This window comes from Hydra vulgaris, chromosome 01 (assembly GCF_038396675.1).
Source record: "Hydra vulgaris chromosome 01, alternate assembly HydraT2T_AEP".
Lineage (NCBI taxonomy): Eukaryota > Metazoa > Cnidaria > Hydrozoa > Anthoathecata > Hydridae > Hydra > Hydra vulgaris.
This window is the reverse complement of record NC_088920.1, coordinates 3012276-3040104: the sequence shown is the minus strand read 5'-3', so window position 1 is coordinate 3040104 and position 27829 is coordinate 3012276. Positions and strand designations below refer to the sequence as shown.

The following is a 27829-nucleotide window of genomic DNA, read 5'->3' as shown; positions in this document are numbered from 1 at the left end:
TCAACTGACAATACCTTAAAAACATTTCAGCAATTGTCAACGCCACCATTTGCAAATACTACTACTTTCGTTAACAATTGTTAGTGGGCACACGTGGGCACACGACGTTGGAATAACGTGCCCAGTGGGCACACGACGTTGAAATAACGTTGAAATAACCTCGATTGACGTTGATCAACGTTGATTAACGTTATTTCAACGTTATTCCAACGTCGTGTGCCCGCTAGGAACAAAGACGAAAGCCAATCAACTTAAGGGGGAAGTACCCCATAAATAAAGTTAAAATTTAAAAAAAAATTTTTTTGTTTATTTTGGAAACAAAAATTAATGTAGAACACAATGAAATAAAGAGATTTTGTAAACAATGTCAGAAAAGTGGAGTAATTCCAATTTTTTGAACCATACTCATCAAGTTTAACCATAGCAACGCACATAGCAACGATAAAGCTTCTGCTTATCTGCTTATTTCAGAGGCTCACATAAAGTTATAAATCTGCTCATAATAAAGGCTTTATATACTTTGTTTTTACTTTAATTATCTACTCTGCTTAAATTAAATTTCACTCGATTGCCTCTAAATATTTCAGTTTTTAAACATTCCTAAAATGCAAATATTTACTTTGTTATGAATTGTTTGGTGTATTAAGAACATATTTTATCAAATTTTAATAAAAATTAGTCTTAATTATGGGAAGAAAAAATAGAGTCAAGCAAAGAACTAGAGTTACTGGAAAGAGAAGAGTTTTTTGTGGTAACCAACACACTTTATCATCACCAACATCAATGACAAACTCAAAAAAATATTCAGACATTGATACTAGCTCTTCAAAATCAGCCAACAAGACTGAATATATTAAAAATGGTATTTCAAATAAAAATGATGAAAAAATGAATGTTTATGAAATAATTGGTATTGAAATTTTAAACACTATATTTGAATCTTTATGTTATCCACAGTATACACGATAATAGCTTGGTATTGAAAGAAAACTTTGTGAAAAAATATGTTGCTGCAGTGTTTGTGGATATAGAAAAGATTTCTATACATCTAAAGTTTGTAACCGCACTCATGATGTTAATCTTTGTATTGTATATAGCATGAGATCAATTGGGCAAGGGTGTTCAGAACTTGAAAAGTTTTCTGCATTAATGAACCTCCCAATTCCGATGAGTAAAAAAATTACAGTGGTTCTGTAAAGGTTATTACTGATGCTGTTACTACAGTTGCTAAAGAAACAAATCTTCAGGCTGCAAAAGAAATAAAAGGTAATAGCAACAATATTGTTGATACTGGAGCTTCAACTGATGGAACTTGGCAACGTAGAGGATACAGTTCAATGAACGGAGTTGTGACAACATTGTCGATGGATAATGGAAAAGTGTTAGATGTTGAGCCAATGAGTAGACTTTGTAAGCAATGTCAACTACGCAAAGATATAAAATCTAAGAATTCAGAGAGCAACAAAAATTGGTTCAAATTTCATAGTTGTAACGTAAATTGTATTGACTCAGCAGAAAGTATGGAAATGACGGGTGCCAAACGCATATTTAGTAGATCTGTCAAAGAATACGGATTGCAGTATATTAAATTTTATTGAAATTGTGACAGTAAAAGTTATCCAGCTGTGAAATTTACTTATCCTGGTGTTGAAGTTGAAAAGTTAGAATGTGTTGGGCATATTCAAAAACAGGTTGGGACACGTCTAAGAACATTAAGAAAAAACATGAAAAACCTCTGTGGCCGTGGAAAGTTAACAAACAGTCTTATTGATAAGCTTCAGAATTATTATGGGATTGCGGTAAGAAGTAATAAAAACAATCTACAAGGCATGAAGAAATCCATTCATGCTACACTTTCATGTTGCCTCATCAAAGGAAAATAACTGGCACACTCACTATCCAATTGGTGAAACAGTTGGTGCAGATATCAGAAAGATAAAGCAACTGGCAAATCAACGTACAAACCAGGTGTAGGGCTTCCACTATCAATTATAAAACATTTAAAACCAATACTTGCAGATTTAATTGAGGAGTCTTTATTACGTAAATGTTTGCATGGGCAGACACAAAATCAAAACGAAAGTCTAAATACAATGATTTGGTGATTTGGGATCGAATCCTAAAAACAAAGTATGTCAGCCTAACACAGTTAAAATTTGGAACATACGATGCTGTAGCAAACTTTAATATAGGGAGAAAAAGTTCTCTTTTAATTTATAAACAGTTAAACATGACACCTGGAAAATAAACATCAAGTTTGTGCGATAATCAAAATCGAAAACGTATTTATTTAACAAAAGCTTCAAAGAGCAAATATGAAAACTTTGAAGGAAGTCGTTGTGCCCCTGGGTCATTCTGAAACTTTATTTTAAACATAACTTTTGTGAAATTTGATATTTTATTTTCTGTTTTTGTGTTTTTCTCAAAACAAGGTTTTTAAATACCCCGGCTGTGATGACTTTGGAACCGCTAGATGTTTCACGATGAAATTTTCAGTAATTGTCCTATTTTATGCAACTGGCAAATCAACGTACAAACCAGGTGCAGGGCTTCCACTATCAATTATAAAACATTTAAAGCCAATATTTGCAGATTTATTTGAGGAGTCTTTATTACATAAATGTTTGCATGCGCAGACACAAAATCAAAACGATCACAGGTTCAGATCACAGTTCAAAGTATTAGTTAAAGTGAATTGCAGTATAAAAGCTTGAATATATGTAGTTCTTCGGATCAGTTAGCCAGGGCATTAACTGTTTTGTGATTATTTTTTCAATATTTTTTCGGTTACCATGGCAACAAAGCACAATTTTCAAAAATTTTCATTCTGAAATATAAAATTTTTACATTATATATTGTTTACAATCAATTTTACTGTATGAACATGAGTTTTAACATTTTTGGGGTACTTCCCCCTTAATTGAACTTGTAACAGATAAATCATGCTGTCATTTAATTGAAAACAATGATAAACTTGAAAAAGAAATAAAAGATTACAGTCTGCAATACTTTCAGGGCTACAAAAATAGTGCCATCTAATTTTTCCAAACTAATCAGAAATTGTTCCCGGTCTTGACACAAATTGCACCGGTAATATTTTCAGTTTCAGCGATATCAGTGCCATCAGAATGCTTATTTAGTTCAACCGGTTTAATAGATACGGAGCCACGAAACCAGCTGGCACCGAGCTTATTGAAGCAGTTAGTTTTTGTTAAAGAAAACAAATAATTAAAAACATTTCTTTATCAAATAATGTTAAAAGAGTTTGAGTTGAACTGAAATTTGTTTTCACTTATAATTCTTAGTAACTTAAAACACTAGTATTCTTTTTTTTTTATCTGATGAGCTTTTTTACAAACAGCTTAATTAATGACAAGTTGTTATCTTTCCAGTCTTTATTTTATTTTCCTGTCTGGAAAAAACACCAGTATTCAATCATTAAGCTTCCACCAGGGCAGACGCTAGTAGATGTCACGTGGTGGGGTGCAATTAAAACTTCGCTAAGTAAAAAATAAGGTCCTTGTTTTTTGACTGGTCTAAAAGGTCTACATTTGCCGGGAAGGGAATGGAAGGGGTGTGAATAATCTTAAATTTAAGTAATCTTTACCCGTCACTGAATGGTTTAGAATTTATAACTAAAGAGACTAATTTCATAACTTTTTATTTTTATTTTTTTTTAGGTACTCCAAGAACGGTCTTTTCACAAGAACGGTCTTGTCATCCAAACGATCTTGTCACAGAGCCTCGCGGAAGTGCATTTAACCAGGAAGTTCACGCCTTTTTCCTTACCGTAACGCGAAAATATGTCTTAAGCTCGTTTGGAACCTTGATCTCCTGATTATAAAGCAAGCGCCGCACAATTTCATAGCTTGCAGCAGTAGTATTTAGTGTAAAGATAGTTTAACAAATCTTGTTGTCCAACGAAATAATTATAAATTTGCTTTTTTTTTTTTTTTTCCCTAATTCGTCAAGAAACTGGTTATGTTTTTTAGATGTTTTGAATCGGTTAGTGCTATATCTTGTCGTTCTAAAGTACAATTTCGATTTCACTAAAATCGCAGACCTCGAAAAATGTTTACGCATGCGCTATTTTCGTATAATTTAAAACGATATTAAAAATAAAAATCGTGAGATAAGTCATCTAATGTCGTTCAAAAAGACATTTTTGTTTTAAATGCTGTTATGTGTTATTCATTATGTTGCCTTTCTTTATTTTTATGTTCTTCAACAACAAAAAATATACATATATATATATATATTTAGTTCATTTTTAAATTCATGTTCTTAAAATTTATGTAATAACTGCATACTGTCGTTCAAAAGGACATTTTTGTTTTAAATGCATTTAAAACAAAAATGTCCTTTTGAACGACAGTATGACATAATTAATAGTATGAAACCTATAATAGTATTAGATGCTATTCATTATATTGCTTTTCTTTATGTTTATGTTCTTAAAGTTTGTGTAACAACTGCATAATGTTGTTCAAAAGGACATTTTTGTTTTAAATGATGTTTTGTGCTATTCATTGTATTGCCTTTCTTTATGATAAGGTTATTAAACAGTTAAAATATTTATTTTATTTATAAATATTGTAAAAATTTATAAATATTTTAAAAATTTTATTTATTTATAAATATTTTAAATTCGTTTATTAGTTCTTGAAGATAGTTGCTATCTTGATTTAAAACATTCAGTGGGTAAGATTTTTTATTATCTTATGTGATTCCTACTCTTATGATACAACTTGTATCATACAAGAGTATTCCTATAGAATAACAAAATTTAAGTTTTACTATTTTCAGAAAAAATTGCGTCAATTGAATCTACAGTGCCTGTTGTCAAGCATGTTTTTGCCACTTATGCAGATGTTTGTGCAAAAATTGCAGAGCACGAAATGTTGCACACTGTACATTATATTGTAACTTGTACAGGTAGCATGGAAAAGAACTTTGAAGGTTTGGAAATTAATTAAATAAGCTGAAGATGAAGTTCTGTCTAAGTGTAGCAAATGTTCAACTCTATTTCTTATGTTTTTTACCCTGAAACATAGAAATAACTTTGATAAGTGTATTTTATTTTATTTAGAATTGTTTAAGAAAGAACGCAAGTTGTTTTATGAGGACAAATATTTTTCCTACACCGGTGTACCATTCATTGTGTCGACATGAGCAACACTCGACTGTCAGCATGGAAAAAAAGGTTCAGTACAGGGAAAAGAAAAATATAGAAGCTGTATGTATAACTAAAATTTTGTAAACTTATTTTACTTTAATCATAATTTCAATATCTTTTCTGTAATAATGGTTATAAATACCTATATTATAAAAATTACAACTTTTTTTTTTTTTAATATATTTCTCTTTTTTTTTTAGTATTTATTACTATCATACTTTAACATATTTATATTTATTTCTTAAACAACAGATATGTTATTTTATATAAATTGTGTTTATTTATTCTAATGTATAGAAAACAGATCATTATTGCAAAAAAAATAGAATCATTTTGCAGGATACAAAAAAATTTGGTTGTCCTGCCATGGTTTATATAAAAGAAATTGTTGAATTTCCAGAGTTTAAGGTATTGTATTATTATTAATATTTATTTGTGTCTATTACATAATGTATAATATAATATATAATTTTTTTTTTTTTTTGACGCTATGTTAATAAATAATATATTACCCTACAAACAGACAGCTTTAAAAATTAACTAAACATTTCCCTTTTTGTTATAACAACTTATTTCTCATTTTTACAGGTTTCTAAAAATACAGTACGGTTAAGAAAAGAAACATCAAAAAAACTCCGTGTAGCTTTAGTTAACCCTGAAATTTTACTTAAGTGCAGAAAGTATATCCTAGTATTGCCTGATATTTCTGTTCATATGAACCATGCAGTAGGTGATGTAAGCAAATATTTTATATTTAATTTACAGTTATTTTTTTAAAGTTTTCTATGATTTTGATTAAGTGACATTGTTTTAGAATGCCGGTATCAGTCAGCCCATTTCTGAGAATATCATAGTAAAAATTGCTGATCTAGTCAAAAAAGGTGTTTACACTGTATCGGAAACGAGACGACATCTAGAGTTTTTTGTTGAAGCAGTATTTACTGCCAATAATAATCTACAGAGCGCAAAAAACGTTACTTTTCAGTAGATAAGACCATTCGAAATCATATGCTGAATGCGAGAAGAAAACTTTGCAGATCTTTGATAGATCAAGAATATTTGCATAATAAAATAAGTGAATGGTAAATAACTTTCCAAGAAGCAATGATAAAGTTTAGACCAAAAGGTGTAAATATGGTTGATGATCCTGAGCTTAAGGATTCATTGTTATTTATCTATCAAGATATGTGGCAGAAAAGATTACTCTTGAGATATGGAAATGAGGTAATTTTTCTTGATGCAACATACCGCACAACTAGGTATGCTCTACCACTTTTTTTTCATGTTGTTAAAACAAACATTGATTATCAGTTGTTGCCATTTTTGTTTGTGAAAACGAAACCACATCTGCTATCACAGAAGCGCAATTATGCATTAAAAAATGGAACCCTACATTTCAACCAAAGTTTTGTTTAACTGATTACTCAAATGAAGAAATAAGGTCATTGGAATCGGTCTTTCCAGGTAAGGACTGTTGCTTAATAATCCTGTTTTGTTTATTTTTTTAGCGTTAACTCAATTGTTGTATAAACAAAATTCTTTTTAATTAGGCTGTAATGTTTTAATTTGTGACTTTCATTGAGAGCAAGCTTGGAAGAGATGGCTTTCCAAAACTGCTAATGGATGTTGTACTGCTAAAGATGCAGTTAAGTCAAAACTGCATAAAATTGCTCATGCAACTACAGAAGAAATTTGCCAAAATGCTGAAGAAGCGTTAAAAGATTCTGAAGAGTGGAAAATTAACCCAAAACTAGCAGAATATTTAAACAGTACATGGTTATGTAACCAAAAGGTTAAATAATAATGAAAAATAAAAACAAAATTGTTTTTATTTTTTATAACATGTCTACTAAATACATGTCAAAAAAAATAAAAACAATTTTGGTTTTATTTTATATCCATCCTTTAGCAGGGCTTTATAAAAATGATTATTTATAAAGTATTATTTGATTCTTTTTTTAATAATTTTATTACAGCATTTCCATTGCTTTTAGCGTTAATATTATCGTTTAGAGATGAGTATTTGCTTTTCGGCGACAACGCTTATTGCGAAATATTAATACTAACAATGGCACTGAAAGACAAAACCAATCTTTAAAATACAGTTTCTTTGGAAAGAAGAAAAAATTCTTCTTTGACAGCTATGCTTAGTATTTGTATTGAGGAATTCCTACCTCACAACTATGAAAAGTTTGTAATTTTTATGTTAATGTGCTACAACCCTTTATATAATAGTACTGGTGATTTTATTTTAAAAATAAATAGCAATAAATGTATAACTAATGTAACTGTTGCCATACTGTTTTGTTAAATTGGATTTGATTTAATCTTGTCTAACTAGACAATTTCCTTTCATTTAGCTATGCTGATAAAAATAGGAGAGCCCATTCATCTTACATAAAATATAAGGCTAACATTCCAGCATATTTGACAAATCGTCCACAACCTTTAGTAAAACGTTGCATGAAAGTGAGAGACAAAGTAATAAACCTGGATTTAGTCAGAGTTAGTGCAGTAACAGACAGGTTATACAATGTTGCTTCATTTCAGAGTAATAGAGTAATGCTTCAACAAGTTGTTCGTGTTCTGCTTGGTTATATGGGGCATATCCGTGAAAACATTTTTTTGCCATTTTTATTAAAGAAAATCTGTCATGGTCTGATTTTGATCCCTCCTAAATGCAATAATAAAAATGACATATTTATGCGACTCTCAAATAGCTACAGACAATCTGTTTGATGATTTTTTTAAACTTAAAACAAGCTTTGCAAAAACTATTAAAAGCAAGCAAGGGGTTATCCTCCGTCCAGTTAAAGAAACAGGATCTTGGGCCAAGTCAGATTCAAAATTACCAGATCTTGTTAATCTTCCTGTTTGACACAGAAGGAAAATGTTCAAACGAGTTGGTTTGAAACATGACAAGATCAAGGCAGCCTCAAATTTCGATGTGCTATTAAAAGCAAAAGATGAATCTTGTATGACTGAGATTTTAACTAATTATGTAATTGATGAAAATTGTGAAATGTTTAGAGTACCCAATGAATCAATCAAAACAATTGTCGATTGTGTATGTAAAGTAAGATCTAATCTTTGCCAAGAGTTAGACAAAGACAACATTGCTAATGATAATTTCCAACTTAAAAGGGATGTGCACTCTATTCAGCAACTGAAATGCTCATTGATTGGAGATTTAGAAAGGGATGACATAGGAAAAGGAAAAATGATAAATGATAAGGTCATTCACTTTTTTCAACAAATGATGTCAATTCAGTTTAACATTAACATTGGCCTGCAGGATCCAAATAAAGGAAAAGTTATGTCTTTTGATATATCCCAAGCGATCCATTTGTGCAAAATATTCATGATGGTAATCTACATTTGATGTGTGTTACCATATATAATTGCAAGCCTGGGAAGATATATGTTTTTGACAGTCTTTTTCGTGGTTCAATAAGTATTGAGACAAAAATGCTAGTATGTTCTATTTTGCACTGTCCACAAAAAAATTATTATCAAAGTTATACCATTTCAACAGCAAACAAATGGTGTAGATTGTGATCTCTATGCTATTGTATGGGCTCGACAGGTACTTGAAGCAAATACCACCAAGTACTCTTATGTTTGAGCAAAGTAAAATGAGGATTCATCTTCTTAACTGTATGCTAAACAACCGGTTAGATGTTTTCCCAACTGCCATTATTGCTTCTTTGTTTAGAAGATGTGTAGCAAAGAATTTCCACATTCCTCTACATTGCTCATGTTGCATGTTTTGGATCCTTGAAGATAAGCACATTTTTAATAGGTACGTAATCATTTATATTTAACTTTAATCTTGGTTGAGTGAGCATATTAACTTAGCATGGCAATGATTGTAGTGATTGTTTCCCTATAAATTTTTTACTATACATTTTAAGATATAATTGAAATCTATTTTTCTATTTATAACGTCTAATGAATTTGTTTTTGCAGGCAAATGTCTCAATGCTGTCTTTGTAAAAAATGGTTTCATCGTGAATGTCAAAAAATTCCACTCTGTGCTTATGAAAAGGAAGATGTAATATGGAACTGTTACAATTGCCAGATGCACGCAGCATAAAACTGAGGTTTGCTCTGTTAATAAATGTCATAAGTTATTAAGGTTACCCAATATATTAAACTGTAAAAATTATAGTTGGTTATTGTTACGAAGGCTATTATTATTGAAAGTATTATAATAGATATTGAGATATGCTTTTTTATATAAATTTTCGTTGTTGCGTTTTATTTTTTCAAAATCTCAGTATTAAATTGACAAGCAAACAGTATATTGTTTATTTATAAAAAAAATTTAAATTTGAACCCCATATTAATTCCAGTTTAGGGTTTTAGTATTCAATATTTCTTCTTTATCACTGAAATTAAATGAAATAGCTCCATTCTTGCATTCCTGTTGCTGTTATAGTAATACATAAATCTGAGAAATATTACCAGTTATTAGATATGCATATAGCTTGGTAATGATACCAGTAATCCGATTGTTGTTGTTGGAAATGCATATAGCTTGGTCATGATACCAGCAATCCAGTTGTTGTTATTGGAAATGCATACAGATTGGTAATGATACCAGCAATCCAATTGTTGTTACTGGAAATGCACATAGCTAACTTTTTAATAGCACTTGTAAGTTTTTTTTTTAATATTTTTTCTCTATATTTGAAGTGGTACTCTCAAGTGCTTAATACATATCGAAGTAGAAATGAAAGAGGGTGAGGCAATAATACTTATAATGAAAGGGGTGGAAAATATTTTACAAAATCCAAAAGGGGTTGTATTTCTTTTTAGTTCCGATAAATGGGGTTTGGATTGAGTTACATCTGAATTGCATAACTGTGGTGGTAATAATTTTAATTGGATTTAATATGAAAGCTACATGGTAAGTTAATTTTTGCTTAAAATTGGGATTTAGTTTTAGATTTAGGCATGCAGTTTATTTGTTTTTACTTAGTGAAAATTAATTAATACCGTCGCATAAATAAGGTCAGTGATAGTGAAATATTTAAAAAAAAATTAATAAACGTCCCCTCCTGAGTATTAATCACCTGAGACTATACTATATGGACATCATGATCGACTTGCACTGTTAGTAATAAACTGTATTACTATGTCGCAACGTATATTGTACTGCAATACCATAAGAAATTTATTTCTTATTTTTAGCTAACAACAAATATTGGCGCCATATGATGCAAGTTTTACGTATAAATCTGTTATCACAGTTCGGTATTGCACCCTCACTTTCATTATTTTAATTATTCAAAAAAGGAAGTCATGTTTCTCAACCAAGATAAGGAATGCAATAAATATTTAATTCAAAATAATATTTTGTTATATTAATACGAATATTTCTATATTCGTATTAATATTATCCAATAAACAAGTTATTTATTACAAAAAAAATAATTGGTCTTGTTTTAGTTCGTTGTTCAGCAAACTCAAAAGTCATCTAAGTAAAGCCTTTTTTTGATATAAATAATGAGCAATCCAGTTATTGATTTTTTCCTAAGGTTGTTTTGAGTAATGGGGAAAACTGTTATTTGATATGTATCATGTTTTCTAAGTGAAAAAAAAAGGAGTATACAGTCGCGGACAAAAGTTTGCGACCACTGCAATTTTTTACAAAAAACACTCAAAATTTAGAAAAACAAGTAGTAAATTATAAATCAGTTCATATATTTCGAATGTTTATTCACACTATACAGGTTAAACAGCATGTCTATTTATATTTTAGTATTTACAATGAAATCCTTTATTTTTGAGAATATTTTCAATACGTCCTGGCATCGATTCACACAGTTTCTTGCAATAGTCCGGCGTAATCTCCTGCACCCACACGCGATTAATCCAGTTGATGAGGTCATCATCAGAACTTGGGCTATGTGCAGCAATCTTCTGCTTCATTACAGTCCAAACAATCTCAATAATATTGAGATCTGGACTGTTGCTTGGCCAAGGTTCCAGTAGCGGGATGTTTTCAGAACGCAGCCAGTCCTTAACAGCCTTGGTACCATGACAAGATGCGTCATCATGCTGGAAATGAGTGATGCTATGTATTGGTACAAATGGTGGCAGCTTATCCATCAGTATACTCAAGTAAACAGCACCATTGATCGTTGTATTTTTAGGCATAATCCAAATGCCGGCACGACCGCTACCAGAGACTGCTCCCCAAACCATAACTTTTGGAGCCTGTTTGACTGTTGGTATAACGTACTTTGGATTATCCCTCTGATTTGGTGGGCGTCTGACATGTCTACAAAATGAGTAGAATTGCATGAATGTTGTCTCATCTTAAAACATCACTTGTTTCCACTGGGCTGGTGTCCACTGCCTGTACTTCTGACAAAACGCTATGCGATCGCGAATATTCTTTGGTGATAGCTTCGGCTTCTGTGCTGTAAGATTTCAAGCCTGCATCAAATAATCGTCTGCGTATTTTCCGACTGTTTGGTTTCTTGGATGGTGATCCAGGCTTCTTAAGTGCCATTAGAGGCATGCCTCTAATGGCACTTAAGAAGCCTATTGCCTCTAATGGCACATTAGAGGCAGTTTGCCCCTAATGGCACTTGAGGATGCTCTTGGTGATTTTTTTGCAGCCTTTATTATAGCATTATCCATACGGTTGCTTGTAACCTTCGGGCGCCCAGCGCGTGAACGGGATTTAAATCTTTTCAGCTCTTGATTTCTCTTTACAGTAGCTACAACAGTGTAATGTGAAATACCGAGCTTTTTGGCTATCTGTCTTATAGAAATGTTCTCTTTGTACAAAATAACGACCTGAGCTCGCTTTTCAGATGTCAGTTCTTTACCGCGTACCATTTTAACTAGTACTGCTTCAAATAAGGTCTCAGTAATATAAAATGTTCCAAAATATTTCAGTTATATCTGAAAATAAACATGTAAACATCAATTTTAGACTCTAATTGACAATTAGCACAAATTGGTACAAAATTGTATACATTAAAAAATATGCGAAAATCGCAGTGGTCGCAAACTTTTGTCCATGACTGTAGAAGGAATTGATGGTAAATGAAAAAAATTGTGCCGTTGCTATGGCGGTTGTTACGGAGTATAAAATTACTAGGGTTTAATAAATTCTAGTTTTCAAAAGATCTTTAGCAAATCTTTAAATATAGTTTTTAAATTGTGAATCTATTATGAATCTTAAAAAAAAAAAATTCTAAGACTTCGACTAATCTTTTACTAAGTAATTTTTTATTGAATTTTTTACTTTCCTTGTTTACAGAGCGCAGTGGGCCATAACTTACTTTTACTGGACAAAATTAATAACTCATCATGTATAGAAGTCATAAATGAATTTTTTTCTAAGTTAACTAATTTAAAGATTGTCGTTCCAATGCACAGTGATCAGGAATAACTTTAAATTAGGCCAAAATAATTTTTGTTGAAAATATTTATTCAAAATTGCTGAAATTTTGCTCTGTGATGTAAAAGAAGTAGACGAGGAAGAAATATATGGTAATGTACTTACAGTAACATATTGAAATTATGAAATGTGACAGCGGGTTTCCTCGCTCAATGGTGTTGTTAAACAATACCCTAAAAGTGTTTACGTTGGTAGGTCAACATGAATGAATATAGTCCCGTAGAGTTTAATGATGGCAAAACTGATATAATAGATGTTCTTCGCAGTTTAGGAATTATACCAGAACATTTTACTAAGAGCGGTTTCTAAACTACTAATATACTGTGTGTAAAGCTTTTGGACACAAAATCAGTTGAAAAGTTTAAAATGAAAAGAAAAAAGCTAAGAGTATCAAGGTAAAGATTTGCTTATAAAAAAATAATAAAGAGGGAACAATTTATGAAGATGGGGGATTTTCAACCTGTTTTTTGTGTATTAATTTATTTGCATATTTATTATATAAAATTCGATTTTCATTTTTCTCTGTTGTGCGGCTTTTCATTTTCTGGAAAAGATTGCAGGAGTTATATTTGTCCAATCAACTTGATATTTTGTACAGATGTTCATTTTAATGAGCTTCATGTCCTGAGATAAAGAAATTATGAATAAAAATTAAAATATGGGTTGTTTTAGGGTCAGGAAATTAGCCTAAATTTAGACTTGTAAAAAAAGTTTTCGACACTTCAAAATTAAAAAATATTCAAGTTTTTTTTTTTATCTCAGGACATTCATTTACTTAAAATGTACAAAACTGTAAAATTTTGAGACATGATATATTTTTGACTTTACGTATCTTGATATGTTTTTGAGATATCTTTTCCAAGAACTTTGCAATTTTTTGACCTAAAACCACTTAAATTAGCCCAAAAAGTAGAGAGAAAAAACTTTCTTTTTTTTTCAAATCTTGTTTATCTTGAAAATAAGAAATTCATACTGAATTATGTCAGATGTAACAAATTTTTTTAGCAGTCTACCACCTTAATTATCCAATAAAAAAATATGGTTCTAAAAATTAATAACGATTTTATATTTATTATTAACACGAAAAATATTATTTAAAAAAAAAATTTGAAAAAAAAATCATCTTTTATTAACAGCTTAAAATGCAAACGGCACGATAGTTATATAGAAATATATATACATTTTATAAAAGTTGGATGTTTAAGCTATAAAATGGTATATAACTTGGTATATAATATAAATATAAAATAGCATATCATTTTTAAAAATACTTATTTTTCTCACTTTAATAGCTTCCACTGAGAAACAATTGCATCATTTTTAAAAAGGTTACAGAACAAAAAACATAAAGGAAAGTTTTTTTTAATTGAACCTGAATTATTTGACTTTAATTGTTATGTATATACATGATTTATAAATTGGATCAATTGATCCACCTAGGGTTTTTGGGGTATCAATGATTATAGCCGAATCTCTGAATGTGTTTTTTACGTCGTTTTTTCTTTTTTCAATAAATATCAAAATAACAAAATTCATAAAATCGTTATACATGAGACTCTAACCTTCAAGACCAAGACTTCAAAACCAAGGCAGTTAAATATGATTCTCCAGACCTACATTTCTACATTTTAGTGATTTTATAAATTGAAACAATTGAAATATACAATTGGAAACGTAAGGGAAATTCAAATAAACACAAAAAAAGTCAAATACGTTATATATATTTCTGTTGAAAAAAAAACAAAAAAAAAACACTCACAATAGAAATTACAAAAACATATATATATATACAATGCAAAAACTATTTGTAGAAATTATTAAAATGTTTATTTTCTCCCACCTACCCCTACCCTACCCCTTCCATAACCAAGCCAAACGAAGAAGGGATCATCAGCTCCCCGATTATCGGCCCACTTCCTATAAGAATTGGTGGAAATGAGCCCACGATGCCGTCTTCTATAGTTTTTATAAGCTTCGTACGAAGTATCTAACTAAAAAAAAAAAGTAAATATAAGATATGTTTAAATTTATAAAGGAATAGTCATATTAAAAACTATGACACTTTTACCGGTTGCTGCGGAAGTTGAAGCTAAAAAATTAAATCTCGAATTTATTTGAAAGAAAGCATCGAAGTTTTTGGAGAACATGAAAAAAGAAAAATCTTTAAAACCTATATTTATACAAAAACTTAACCAATTACATTTAAATACTTTTATATTGAATTTGCCACGACCTTTATTTAAGTAAATTTTTTTTTAACCATAAAGCATTCTTACCTGAAGCCGCCACTGGTGCATTAGTTGGTGTAGCTAAATAATGCAATTAGTTATAAGCAAACAATAAATTTTAAAAACATTAAAATTTATTGTTTGCTTATAACTAATTGAAATTTATTGAAAAAAATTTTCTAATAACACTAAATAACTAACATTAAATATAGCATAATTTAAATAAGTTTAACTTTTGTTCCCTGCCTTATCTTCCAATTGCCCGACACGTTTTACTAAATAAGTTATAAAAATATATATATTAAACATCGATAATCATGTAATCTATAATGTAATAATAAAATCTATAATAAATTAAAGTATATATCTAAAATAATTCAAATATAACCAAAAATATATCCCTACACATTTCTCTTTGCTGTTCCACTAAAAAAATAAAACATAGTAGTTACAAAAAGAAAAAAGAAACAAATATATCATTACTGTTTTTAAATAAAATTTAGATTGTCTTTTTAACATCTCAAAAAATTTTGATTAAAAATATAAATTATAAAAAATAAACATACATATCTCTGTTTGTTGTGCAACTAAAGAAAAGACAAAATTGCAATTTTAATAACAAGTCTCTATGTAGATAGTATTAGATCTATCTTTTATACATGTTACATTTGTTTTTGTATTGCTCAATTAATTAATTTTTATAAGTTGTTAATAACAGATTTAGTTGTAATTTAGTTTTACATTTGTAAATAAGAATTTACAAATGTAAAACTAAACTAAAACTAAAACAAAGCCAAAGTGTAAAGGTTTTTAATTTGTAATACATAAGGTTGCTATTGTGTACATTATAATTAGCTTTTTTATTGTTGACATAATTAGTTATACAGTACAACAGGGATGCAAAGTCCGGAGTCGGAGTCCGGAGTCCATGGAGTCCCTATTTTAGCCCGGAGTCCGGAGTCTTAGGAGTCCATAAAAATTTTAGGACTCTGTGACTCTTTTTTTTTTTTAGTTATTCATATGCTTAAAAAAGACCTGACGATCTTTTCACAAAGCACTAAAAAAGAGCATTTGACGGGGAAGCTAACCTCCTTTTTTGCCGATTTTATACCCTTTCAGTAGTTTTACGTTAAATCAAAACTTATTTCGTTTAGAATATTTATATTATCTTTTGATATTGTTTATGTGACGTTTTGATATTGTTTATTCAGAAATTATAAAGTAAAGCATTTAACCGCAATTGTAATAGGTTTTTTGTTAAAGAAACTGTTTGTTTAATAATTTTTTTTTTGGTTAAAATTAGTTCAAGAAAATAAAGTGTTTTAAGTTTTAACTTTTCATCATATTTCATTATATTTATATATACAGTTTTATATTTCTTAAATATGAAACTTTTAATGAAACCCTCAATGTTTATTTTATATGTAACAATTTTTGTTTATTTATTTATAGTTTAAAAAAAATAATTTTTTTTATCCAATTAAGAAAGTACTTATGATGAACTGTTTATTAAAGTATTTCCTCGTCATCAATTGTCTAGACTCAGGGGCGATTTTACAGGTTGTATGGAAAGAGGGTTGTGTCCCCCTCCCCTAAAAAGAGAGGGAGTTAACATTTGACTTACATTTCAATATTTTTTATAAGACATTTGTCACTTTTGAAGGACTCACCCTCCTTGTTTTACTCAAAAAATCGCTCCATGGCTAGACCTGTAAATAATAATATTTTTGAGAATTTATTTGTTTAAATTTTTTCAATATGTACCAAATTTAAGATTAAATGATATTTTAGTTTAGAAGTTTATTTTGTTGCATAAGTGATTCCGTTATTATTGACTTTATAGATTTATCATAGAAAGAACGTCGATTAGAAATAATGAACTATTTTATGAGCAGTAAAGGAATATTTTACCAAAGTAAAGTTCTTTAAAAATAATTGTCGATAGAATTTGTGCTTTGTTTAAGCACTGTTTAAAATTGTTAAGTAGTGTGAAACTATAATTATAAATAAATAAAACTTGTAACTACTTTTATTAAGAAAAAAATTGTTTCTTTTAATTTATACCCGAAATGTTGTGAGATGAGTTGTGAGAGAATATATTTATGTACGTTGGTTTTCGGTCTACTCTCCTAAAAAAATGAAATTTTTTATTTTAATAACGCTTACTGAATAATTGCAATGAAAGCGATATGGTTTAGATACGAAAAGCTATCAAATTTAACTCACAAATTAATTATACGCAATAAAAAAAATAAATTCAAATGTCTGTAAGTTTGCGCTATTGAGTCAAACTAACGATCTAGACCAGGGATGGCCAAAACGTTGCTCGCGAGCCGCATGCGGCTCTTGGAATGTCAATGCGGCTCGCGAACCGCATGCGGCTCTTGGAATTTCATAAGGGTTCTTTTCGTATTTACTTTATTTAATCGCAAAACTAAATTTTTCGAAATGGATAAAGTAAATACTAACATTAATTCACTTCCCAACAGCAGTAAGAAAAGAAAAATTGAACGAGAAAAGAATATGTAATGAAGGTTGGACAGAAAAATTTGCATTTATTGAAAAAGAAAATAAACCATTATGTTTTTTTGTAATTTGTAATAAAGAACTTGCTCATAACAAGTCAGGGCACGATAAACGCCACTATAAAACAAATCATACAAATTTTTCAAAGGAATATCCATTAAATTCAGATTATAGAAAAAATAAAATTGAGTTGCTCAAAACGATAATTAACAATCAAATAAATGATTCATCTTTCAGTAAAGTATCAATTATTACAACAGAAGCAAGTTTTGTCTCTTCAGGGAAAAGGAAAAATTATATCTGATCAAACTATTTTCAAACTATTTTGAGTTTTCAAAAAAAAATTATTCTTTTTTAGAAAGATCTTACTTTAAAAACCTTTAACCATTTTTCTCAAATAAAAAAGATGATTATTTCTAATCCTTTATTTAGTATGATGATTATAAGATCGAATCATACAGGGAAAAATTACAGAGTTTACTAGAAGACTTTCAAAAAATTGTTTATGAATTTGCATGCACTTAAATCATCTTTAGGATTTATATTAAATCCTTTTTTAATTGATATTATTAGTGATGGTTGTCCAAATCCATCAAACATGGTTGAAGAAGTATCTCAATTTTTTTTTATTTTTTTTTTATTTTTTTATTTCTTTATTTCGCCGTTTAATAACTTTTACAATTTACAAGCTTTATAAATAAAATAAAAAAACTGGCGGGGCAAGTAGAAGACATTATTTTGTCTTCTCACCGAGCCCCAATCGTACGTATTTACAATAGCCGGATAATATATTTATACTTTACAAACTATTTAATAAAAATTATAAATGTAAAAATAAATAACAATTAGTTTAAGAAATACTTCAAGAACAATATTCATGTTAAGAGTAATAATCAAGTAAACAAGAAAAACTGAAAGAAAAGTAAAAAACAAAAACAAAAAATAATTTAATTAATTAAAGAGCACGTATTTTCAAGAGCCACACTATATACGTATATTATACAAAGTATTTGTTGAAGAATATGAAAATAAAATTTTTAACAATTTGTAATAAAGTAATATTTAAATAAAGAACAAAAAATTCAAAATAAAAGAGTACCTAATTTAAAAAAAAAACCGTTTTATGTGTGTATATTTCTAACCAATTTAATTAAAAGTAAAATAAATAACAACTCATTAATAGTTAAGTAAAATGTTGAAAAACTAAGATTTCACCAATAACTTTTAAGATTAGAGGAAACACCATAACTCAAATAATGAAAAAACTAACAAACAAAAATTGATAAATTGATAAATTCTGATACATATTTTATATAATTGATTTTTAGTTTAAAAGAGGCATTTAAAATCGGATATATTAAAATCCATATGTAATAACACCTGTTTCGATTCTTTTTTAAACTGATGTATACTAACTTTTTCCGTATTTGCAATATTAGGAAACTTTTTCCACAAATAGGGTCCACGATATTGAATTGAATATGTAATTTGTTTTGAATTATATTTAGGGACAATGTAGTTATTATTTGAAAATTTTGTCGGATATTTATGCTCTACTTTTTCAAAATAGGACTGAAATATTTTAGGAGATAGTCCCATTTTTGTTTTATACATAAACGTTAAAACTTGATGTAAGTTTATTTTATAAACATTTAATGCGCCCAGTATACGCAGAAGAGGCTCGCATGGTACAATTTTATCAGCTCCAAATAATATTCTGCAGGCATGTTTTTGTTTACTGTACAATTTTTTTAATTTTGTATGATTTGTACTTGCCCATGCAATATTACAATAAATCAAATGACAATGAATGAAAGAAAAATATAAACTTTTTAAAGATTTATTATTTAGAAATGGTTTAGCCCTATATATCATAGCAATATTTTTTGATAACTTTTTCTCAATGCTTTTTATATGATCACTCCAACGTAAATGTTCATCTAATATTACGCCCAAAAAGTTAACTGAAGTTTCTCTTTTAATGTTAGCGTTATTGATTATTAGATTTGGGAGTTTAATTGGAATATTTTCTAATTTATTTACTTTATGAAATAAAATAAATTTGGTTTTCTCCACATTTAGAGACAGTTTATTACTTATAAACCATTCATTAACCTTACCCAACTCTTCGTTAGCTGTTTCAAAAAGTGTTTTAATATCTCTGTGAGAATAAAAAAGATTGGAGTCATCTGCAAAAAAAATACAGTTTAAGAAGTGTGCTGCTAGATTTAGATCATTTATATATACTAAGAATAATAAGGGTCCTAAAATAGAGCCCTGGGGGACACCACAAGTTACAGCATATGGAATTGTTTGTTTTTGCGCATATTGGATGAATTGCATTCTATTGGTCAAATAGCTTTTGAACCAAAGTAAGTTATTATTTTTTACTCCATAATATTCAAGTTTTTTTATAAGTATGTTATGGTTTACAGTATCAAAAGCTTTTGACAGATCAATGAAAACTCCTAATGTAAAGTAGTTAGTACTAAATGCGTTTGTTATTTGATTGACTATATCAATCACTGCATGTTCAGTGGAACATTTTTTCTTAAAACCAAACTGTTTTGAGTACAACATATTGTTTTCTGATAAATAATTAAATAGCCTGTTGTACATTATTCTTTCAAGTAATTTTGAGAAACACGGTAATATAGATATAGGTCTATAATTAGAAATAATAGAGTCATCGCCAGTCTTAAAAACTGGTGTGATTCGTGCAATTTTTAATTTTTCCGGAACATTACCTGTTTTAAAAGAAAGATTAAAGATGTGAAACAAAAGAGGTTCGATTATATGATAAATAGATTTTACAACATTAACGCTAATTTTATCAAATCCAGCACTTTTGTTGTTTTTAAGACTATAAAAGGCGGTTCGCAATTCAATTAATTTAAGATTAGGTTCATCCATAACTTTATCGTAATTTTTTAAATAAGACTCAAATGAAGTTGAATTCAGAGGAACTTTTGATGCCAAAATTGGACCAGCATTAATAAAAAAACTGTTTATTTTTTCAGCAATAATTGATTTATCATAAATATTTTTATCATCAACTGTTATTTTTTTTGGCAGAGAGTTTCTCGTATAATTATTTTTGCCAATTACTTCTTTAATTACATTCCAAGTTTTTTTGGTGTTTCCGCATGCTTTGTCTAATAGTTTTGCATAATAAAGCCTTTTAGAGATTTTTTTTGTTTTTTCGAATACATTTTTGTAGTTTTTATATGTCATTTCGTTTTTATAAGTTGTTTTTTTTAAGTATTTATCATATAATTTTTGTTTTCTTTTTGAGGATTTTAGTAACCCATTAGACATCCATGGAGTCATAACTGTTTTTGTGTTCACTATAATTTGTTTTTCAGGAAATGCTGTTTCATATTGCTTGCAGAATTGACTTAGAAATAGATCATATGAGTTGTTAGCATCGTTTGATTGCAATACCAGATTCCAATCAACGTTGTTTCTTAAAAGGTTTTGAAACTGTTTTACAGAGTTTTCATTGATCTGTCGCCTAAATATGGTAGTTTTAGAAGGAATGTTGTTATTTATTATGTTATTAGTAACTAAGAATGTTGGGAAATGATCTGATAAGTCAGTTTTGATTATACCTGTGTTAAGACGGTTATTATGAAAGTTATTAGTTATTATATTATCAAGAAGTGTCGAAGAGTTGTTAGTCACTCTAGTTGGCTTGTTTATTGTGGGAATTAAGTTACTTTGAAGAAGAGTGTTTATAAAATTTTTTACATTATTATTTGAAGCATGTTTTTTTAGGTCAATGTTTAGATCACCAGCCAAAAAGACATGATCTCGCGTTTTATTGATAGCTGTTATAAATGATTTCAGATGAGTTTTATATTTTTTTAAATTACCTGATGGTGGTCTATATGTCGCATTTACAATTATGTTTTTTGTGTTTTTATTTTTTAATTCAATACATAATGACTCACAATCTATTTCATTCACACAGAGATCATTACGTAAACTATAATTAATTGAGTTGTGGATAAAAATACTTACGCCCCCACCAATACCAAAATTACGTGGTTGGTGAACTGATTTGTAATTAATTAGTTCAAATTCCGCATTTGTTTCACCACACTTTCACCAAGTTTCCGTCAGACAAATAATTTTAAAATCATGTTTTAATTCATCTTACAAAAACTTAAAGTTTTCAAAATTTTTTTTTAAACTTCGAACATTAATGTTTAAAATTGAAAAAAAAACTTCCTTTTTTTGTAGATATTGGAAAGATTCAAAAACTGTATAGTATTGACTTTCAAATATTTGTTGATTAAAATTATCAGAGTCATCTTCGTCCCTGAGAATGATATTTTCATCAAAAAATTTAATTATTAAGTTTTCTTCCATTTTTTGTTTATTTGTTTTTAAACAAAATAAAATAATAATAATAGAAAATAAAAAGAATTTGTATAAACAAAAAATTGCAAATAAAACAATAAAACTTAACTCTTGCTTTCTTGGCACGGTTTTTTTGATACCCAATCGCGCACAATTAGCTTATCATACGATATATATGCAAATTTTCCCAGCTGCCTTTCAGTTTTCATACTTTCTCTCAATTCTTTTCTTATTACATTAGTTTCGTAGCAAAAATATTCATTAATGAAAATACTTTCACCCTTTAATTTAAAAGAATTTTTTAAAATTTCCACTTTATCTTTGTAATCTAAAAGTTTTATCATGATTGTTCGTGGTTTTTTTGCATCTTTACGTCCGCAGCGATGCGCTCGTTCAATTTTAACATTTTTTACCCCTAAAGTCTGTTCAAACAGTTTGATCACTTTTGTTTCACTTTCCGTCCATGTTTCATTTTCGTTTTCTTTCAGTCCATTAATCCTGAGATTATTTCTTCGTGACCGATCTTCAATTTCTCTTAGTTTATTTTTAAGGTCGGTAAACTCTATATTTTTGTGCGCTACATTTTTAGAAACTCTTTCTTTCTCGATAGATTCAATATTATTTTTAATCTTTTTTTCAATGAGTTCTTCGTGAAAATTTAAGCTTTCTTTTATATCAAATACATCCTTTTCGAGTCTTTTAATTTTTTCCATACTGTCGATAATATTTAATTCTGATTTTTGTTGTCTATCACTCGTTATCTTTGCATTTGCACTAATGACTTTAAGAACGTTTTCTTCTTGTTGTTTTATTAGTAACTCTATGTCTTTCTTATACTCAGCAAACATTTCTCTAAACATATTTCTTATTTCGCTAATTGTAACTGCCATATTTAACAATTAAATTGATAACAAATGTTAACTTTTAAAATTTTTTTTTTAAATTTGTTAAAAAAAAAAAAAAAAAAATTCTTTGCAATAAAACACGTCTGTTCGCCGCAACTTTGAACGATTGATGAATTTGAAACAGAACTATTAGATCTCCAAGAAGATCAAAATCTTGTGATGCTGCATAAAACACTGACTTTATTGGAATTTTGGAAGATAGTACCTGAGGTTAAGTATCCCTTCCTAAAAAAATATAGTATAAAATTTATTTCAATTTTTGGTTCAACATACACAGGTGAATCTTTATTTTCCACTATGAAATTTGTCAAATCAAAGTATCGTGCAAATCTCTGAGCATTTGTCAGAGTTACTTAGAACAGCAACTACAAGCTTAAAGACAGATTTTAAGAGACTTGCAAGTAAAGTTCAGAATCTTAGTGCCTGATTGGAAAATTTATAACTGTAATTTATTTACTTTTTTAAAAACTTATGATGTGAATATGCTTTTTTTAACAATTCTATAAATGGTTTTCTAGTTTGAGTAAAAAGGGAATCAGATTTTTATTTAACTTGATTGAAATGAATTTTTCGAAACACTCAAGATAATTTGAAACTTTAAACAAGCTTACATTTAAAGTAAAGTTTTTGTCTTTGAAAATTTTTTTTTTTATTTTAGACAAAAACTAGTAGTTAATATAAAATTTATACACAAAAAGTTTTTTAAAAAAAGTTCTTCAAAAAAATATACTTCTTTTCATAAAAAATTTAATTTTCAACTTCATGAAGTGTTTTAAAACACTTATTATTTATCTAAATATTTTGCAAAAAAACATTAAAAAAAGAATGCATAATAATTATCTTAACGAAATTTTTAATGCGGTTCTTCGGCTCACGTAAGTATTTAAATGCGGCTCTGGTCCTAAAAAGTCTGGCCACCCAGTAGGCACAGCGACGTGACAAAAACGTGAATTTCACGTTATTTTGGCACGTGACATTTAGGTGACTTTTTGGTCCCCATGAAATGACCAATTCACGTGATTTATGGACGTGTTTTTCACGTTACTTTTGGCACGTGATATTTAGGTGACTTTTTGGTCCCCATGAACTGTCTAAAAGACGTGCTTTTTACGTTAATTTTGGCACGTAATACTTAAGCAATAACTATGCTTTATAAAAACGAAGTGTTTGGATTCGTGTAAAGAAATAAAACTCATCGTCGAGGAAATATTTATTACGTATTAAATTACATGGTTTTATTATTCAGTATATTAGTTCTTGACATAAACATTGCGCACTTCAAACTTAATCTAACGAACCAGTCGAAATATTCTCCCATAAAAGCACGCTTCAAACATAATCTAACGAACCAGTCGATATTTTCTCCTATAAGAGTACGCATCAAACTTTATCTAATGAATCAGATTTAGCTGAAAAGAAACGAATAAAATCTTAAATAATAATATGATTATTTTATAATTATCTTAAATCACAAACTTTTAAAACAAATCTTACTTGGTAAGTTGCCAACCATTTTGGCAACAAGATTTTCTAGTTGTTTTCTTTTATCTAAATCATTAAATAATTTTAAGAAAACAATACTACGTACAATATAGAAAATTAAAAAAAGTCATTTGTCTTCTAATTTTATACTCTTATTGCTAAATATTAAATAAGGATTTAATAAAAAAAGACATAACAAAAAAGTCGACAGATAAATAAAAAAAAGAAGTACAAAATAATAAATACAAGTCTAAAAAAATATTGTTTATCTATATATATCTATATCTAATATCTGTCTATAGATAAATATATATCTACATATAAAGTTAATAACTGATGCGCGTGATTAGAAAAAGACCTGTACTCACCTTATGTGATAACATCTGATTAAATAATTTGTTTTCTTTGTTTTCCATCTTCTTATATTTGCACTTGTTTCTGCATTAACTTGTTCATACATTAACTCACTAGATGCAAAGGTGACAGCCCACGGAGTTGCTTTAAATGAGTAATCTACAAAGTTTTGAACATTAAATGTAATTTTAGAATGCACACAGAAAAATTATAACAATTTTTAAAAATGTAATAGTTACCACATAACCACACAACATAAGAGTAGGGATTTTATATCATGATTTTTCTACCCATGGTGAGATTTTCATCTTGAGGCTCCTTTTGCTGTGGAAACATTCACCACAGCTAAGGAGCCTCATCTACCCCTAATTATATATAATATATTAAGTATAAAACTAAAAGTATGTATAATAAAGTATTGTCAAATTAGGTCACCAATAAATGCCGAGTGCTGAAAATTCAACTCAGAATCAAGTTGCATTCTCCAACAAGATATGAACTAAATTGAACTCTTGCTACAGGGTGCGATCACAAAAGAAGACAAAGTGAAGGAAAAAGTGAAATTTCTCAAACTTTAAAAGTTAAAAGGTTATTGTGTCTTACTACAGAATGATATTCCTAGGTAATAACATAACAATACCATTGGATCTTCCTAGTCAATAATATTTTATACAGAACTTATCATTTGTCATGTAGTTTAATAAATTTAACATTAAATAAGTTATAATAACTTATTTATTATTAAATTAATTAGATTAACAAATTTGACAGTCTAAAATATTATATAATAGGGTAGAAAAAAAAAGTATACCTTGTATTAGGGTTTGATCTTTTGCATGTTGCAATATGAGAATTATCTGCCATAACGTTACACGATTTTGAACTAAACTTTGTAATATATTTATTAAACCTAAATTGATAAAACTTAGATATAAAATAATATAATATGTTTAGATAAAATATTATATATGTGACATTTTATTTTTGTCAAAAATGCATTGCGATGTTATAAGATATCTTATACCCTGATACTTGTTTTATTATTGTAAAACTGCAATGCAAAATAATTATATTATTATAAAAGTATAATAAAAAGTAATTACAATAATGAATATATAAACTACATATTTTATATAATCATTATATTTAAAAAATTTGGAAAAGTGTTCGCGGAAAATATCCTGAAAAAATTCAGAATTTTTTCCCCCTAATTTTTCCCTTAATTTTGCATTCAGCCAAGTTGATGACAATAATATATACTTTAACTTGCATGCATGGAAAACTTTTCGGATATTTGGAAAAAGATAAATTTCAGAAAAATATCCGGTATTCCGGGAATATCCCAAAAAAAATAATCCCTGAAACTCAATTATAAAAAAATATCAAATAAAATAAAGAATATCTTTCCAAGTTTCTAATCATAGGTTTTTATTGAGAATAAAAAAAGATCCAAAATACACAATATTTTGGCAACGTAACTTTCATGCTTCAATCAAGTAAACCGGGTAAGAGCATGCATCAAACTGTAGCTAATGAATAAGTCGATATTTTCTCCAATAATAGCTAGCGACACCAAATTTTGCTAAAAAGAAACAAATAAAAACTTAAATAATAATATGATTATTAAATAATTATCTTAAACCACATACTTTTAACACAAGTCTTACATGGTGAGTCAACTATTGTTTTGGCAACAAGATTTTCTGGTGTTGCTATTTCTTTGATCTAAATCATGAAACAATTTTTAAAAAAAGCAATGCTATATTTGAGAGAAACTTGCTTTACATATTGGAAGGTTGTCAACATTGAAAGTATAATGCAGTTTCAAATACAATAGCATCATAATCATCTTTTTGTGGGGAAAACATTGAAAAAATCCGCGTTAATAACCTGTTTTATATTGTACATAATTACAATAGCAATAAAAGTCACATAATATATACTATAATAATTTCATAAATACAATTCAAATATATATATCAATCATATAATATTTAAATAATATAAAAAAATGAAATAAATAAGTATTAACCTTTTTTAACAAGTAAAGCACAAGATCAAGATGTCATATATTACAAAAAGATAAAGTATATAATAATAATATATACATATATCAATAATAAATAATAACATAACACATTTGTTTATTGATATTATCTTGGATAAATTCTTTAACCTTGTTGATAAAAACCAAATAATAGAAGAAAATCTATTTTTGGTTTTTATCTAATCGACTCTTGAGCAATAATGTATGCAAAAATTCTACAGACATTATTATTGCTCAAGAATTAAGAATAAGTTCTGCTAGAACTTATCATTTGTCCATGTAGCTTACTTAGTTTGATATTAAATTCGTTATAACATAACTTATTTTGTACTAAATTAAGTAAGCAAAATGGACAAATTCGCCAGTCTAAAATATTATATCATAAAGTAGAAAAAAAGCATACCTTGTATTTGAGTTTAATCTTATTTGTGTGGCAATTAGGGACGCTTGGTACTAATTTATTTAACTTAATTTGATATAATTTGGATATTAAATATTACAACTTAAAATATATTGGATTATTTAGTTTTGTTTTAAATGCATTGCGTTATAAGATATTATATAGAACAATTTTTTTTTTTAATTATGATGAAACTACAATAAAAATTAATTATATCATCATAAAAGTAAAATAATTATAACTAATAAAATGAATACAAAAACTATACTATAAAAAAATAAATAATGTAATAAAAAATATAATTTTATATTTCTTATCACAGGTTTTTTTTAAGAATAAAAAAAGTTCCGTTAGACGCGATATTTTGGCACGTAACATTCACGTAAAATATAACGTGGACGAAGTCACCTAAAATACACGTGATTGAAACGTGAATAAAACGTTGCGTGCCTACTGGGTAACGTCATCAATTCGTAACTAGTCATGTTAACAACTTTCCCAACGATGTTTTCGAGGGTTGTGTTACAAATAATTAATTTGGTGAAGCATATATAACAGAGAGCTAATATTTTGCATGTTCACAATAACTTGCAATAACAATATTTTTATTATAATAATATTTGCTGTTAACTCGTGAGCAACAATCTTGACTAGTAATGGCCGCTAACTATGCATCAGATACGATCTACAGACATTTTCATCGTACAAATAAAATGTTGAATGGATTTAAAGTAGTATGCTTTAAATGTCTTGTACCCGATAAAAGTAAAATTAATGTGTTATGCGGTAAAGAAATTACATGTGCCGCAAAAGCTCGCATTAGCAACCTTATACGATATTTATCTAGAAAACACGCGGAGCTCGTCATTTCGTTAGAAAAAGAAAAGTTTGAAAAACAATTAAAAGAAAAGAATAAGAAGCAA

At 28.3% G+C, this 27829-nt stretch overlaps 3 long non-coding RNA genes across 3 annotated transcripts; 1 reads left to right on the top strand and 2 right to left on the bottom strand.

The window, feature by feature from the left end:
- The first annotated feature begins 6812 nt into the window (after positions 1-6812).
- On the top strand, positions 6813-7263 carry LOC136074741 (uncharacterized). The gene is made up of 2 exons (XR_010635383.1): positions 6813-6968; positions 7190-7263. It is a non-coding gene; the product is annotated as an uncharacterized LOC136074741 (long non-coding RNA).
- Positions 7264-14465: 7202 nt separating this feature from the next.
- On the bottom strand, positions 14466-14956 carry LOC136074740 (uncharacterized). The gene is made up of 3 exons (XR_010635382.1): positions 14876-14956; positions 14668-14688; positions 14466-14586 (listed from the first exon to the last, which is right to left on the bottom strand). It is a non-coding gene; the product is annotated as an uncharacterized LOC136074740 (long non-coding RNA).
- An 8958-nt stretch (positions 14957-23914) lies between these two features.
- Positions 23915-25492, bottom strand: LOC136074739 (uncharacterized). The gene is made up of 4 exons (XR_010635381.1): positions 25271-25492; positions 24474-24618; positions 24118-24171; positions 23915-24032 (listed from the first exon to the last, which is right to left on the bottom strand). It is a non-coding gene; the product is annotated as an uncharacterized LOC136074739 (long non-coding RNA).
- Positions 25493-27829: the final 2337 nt, after the last annotated feature.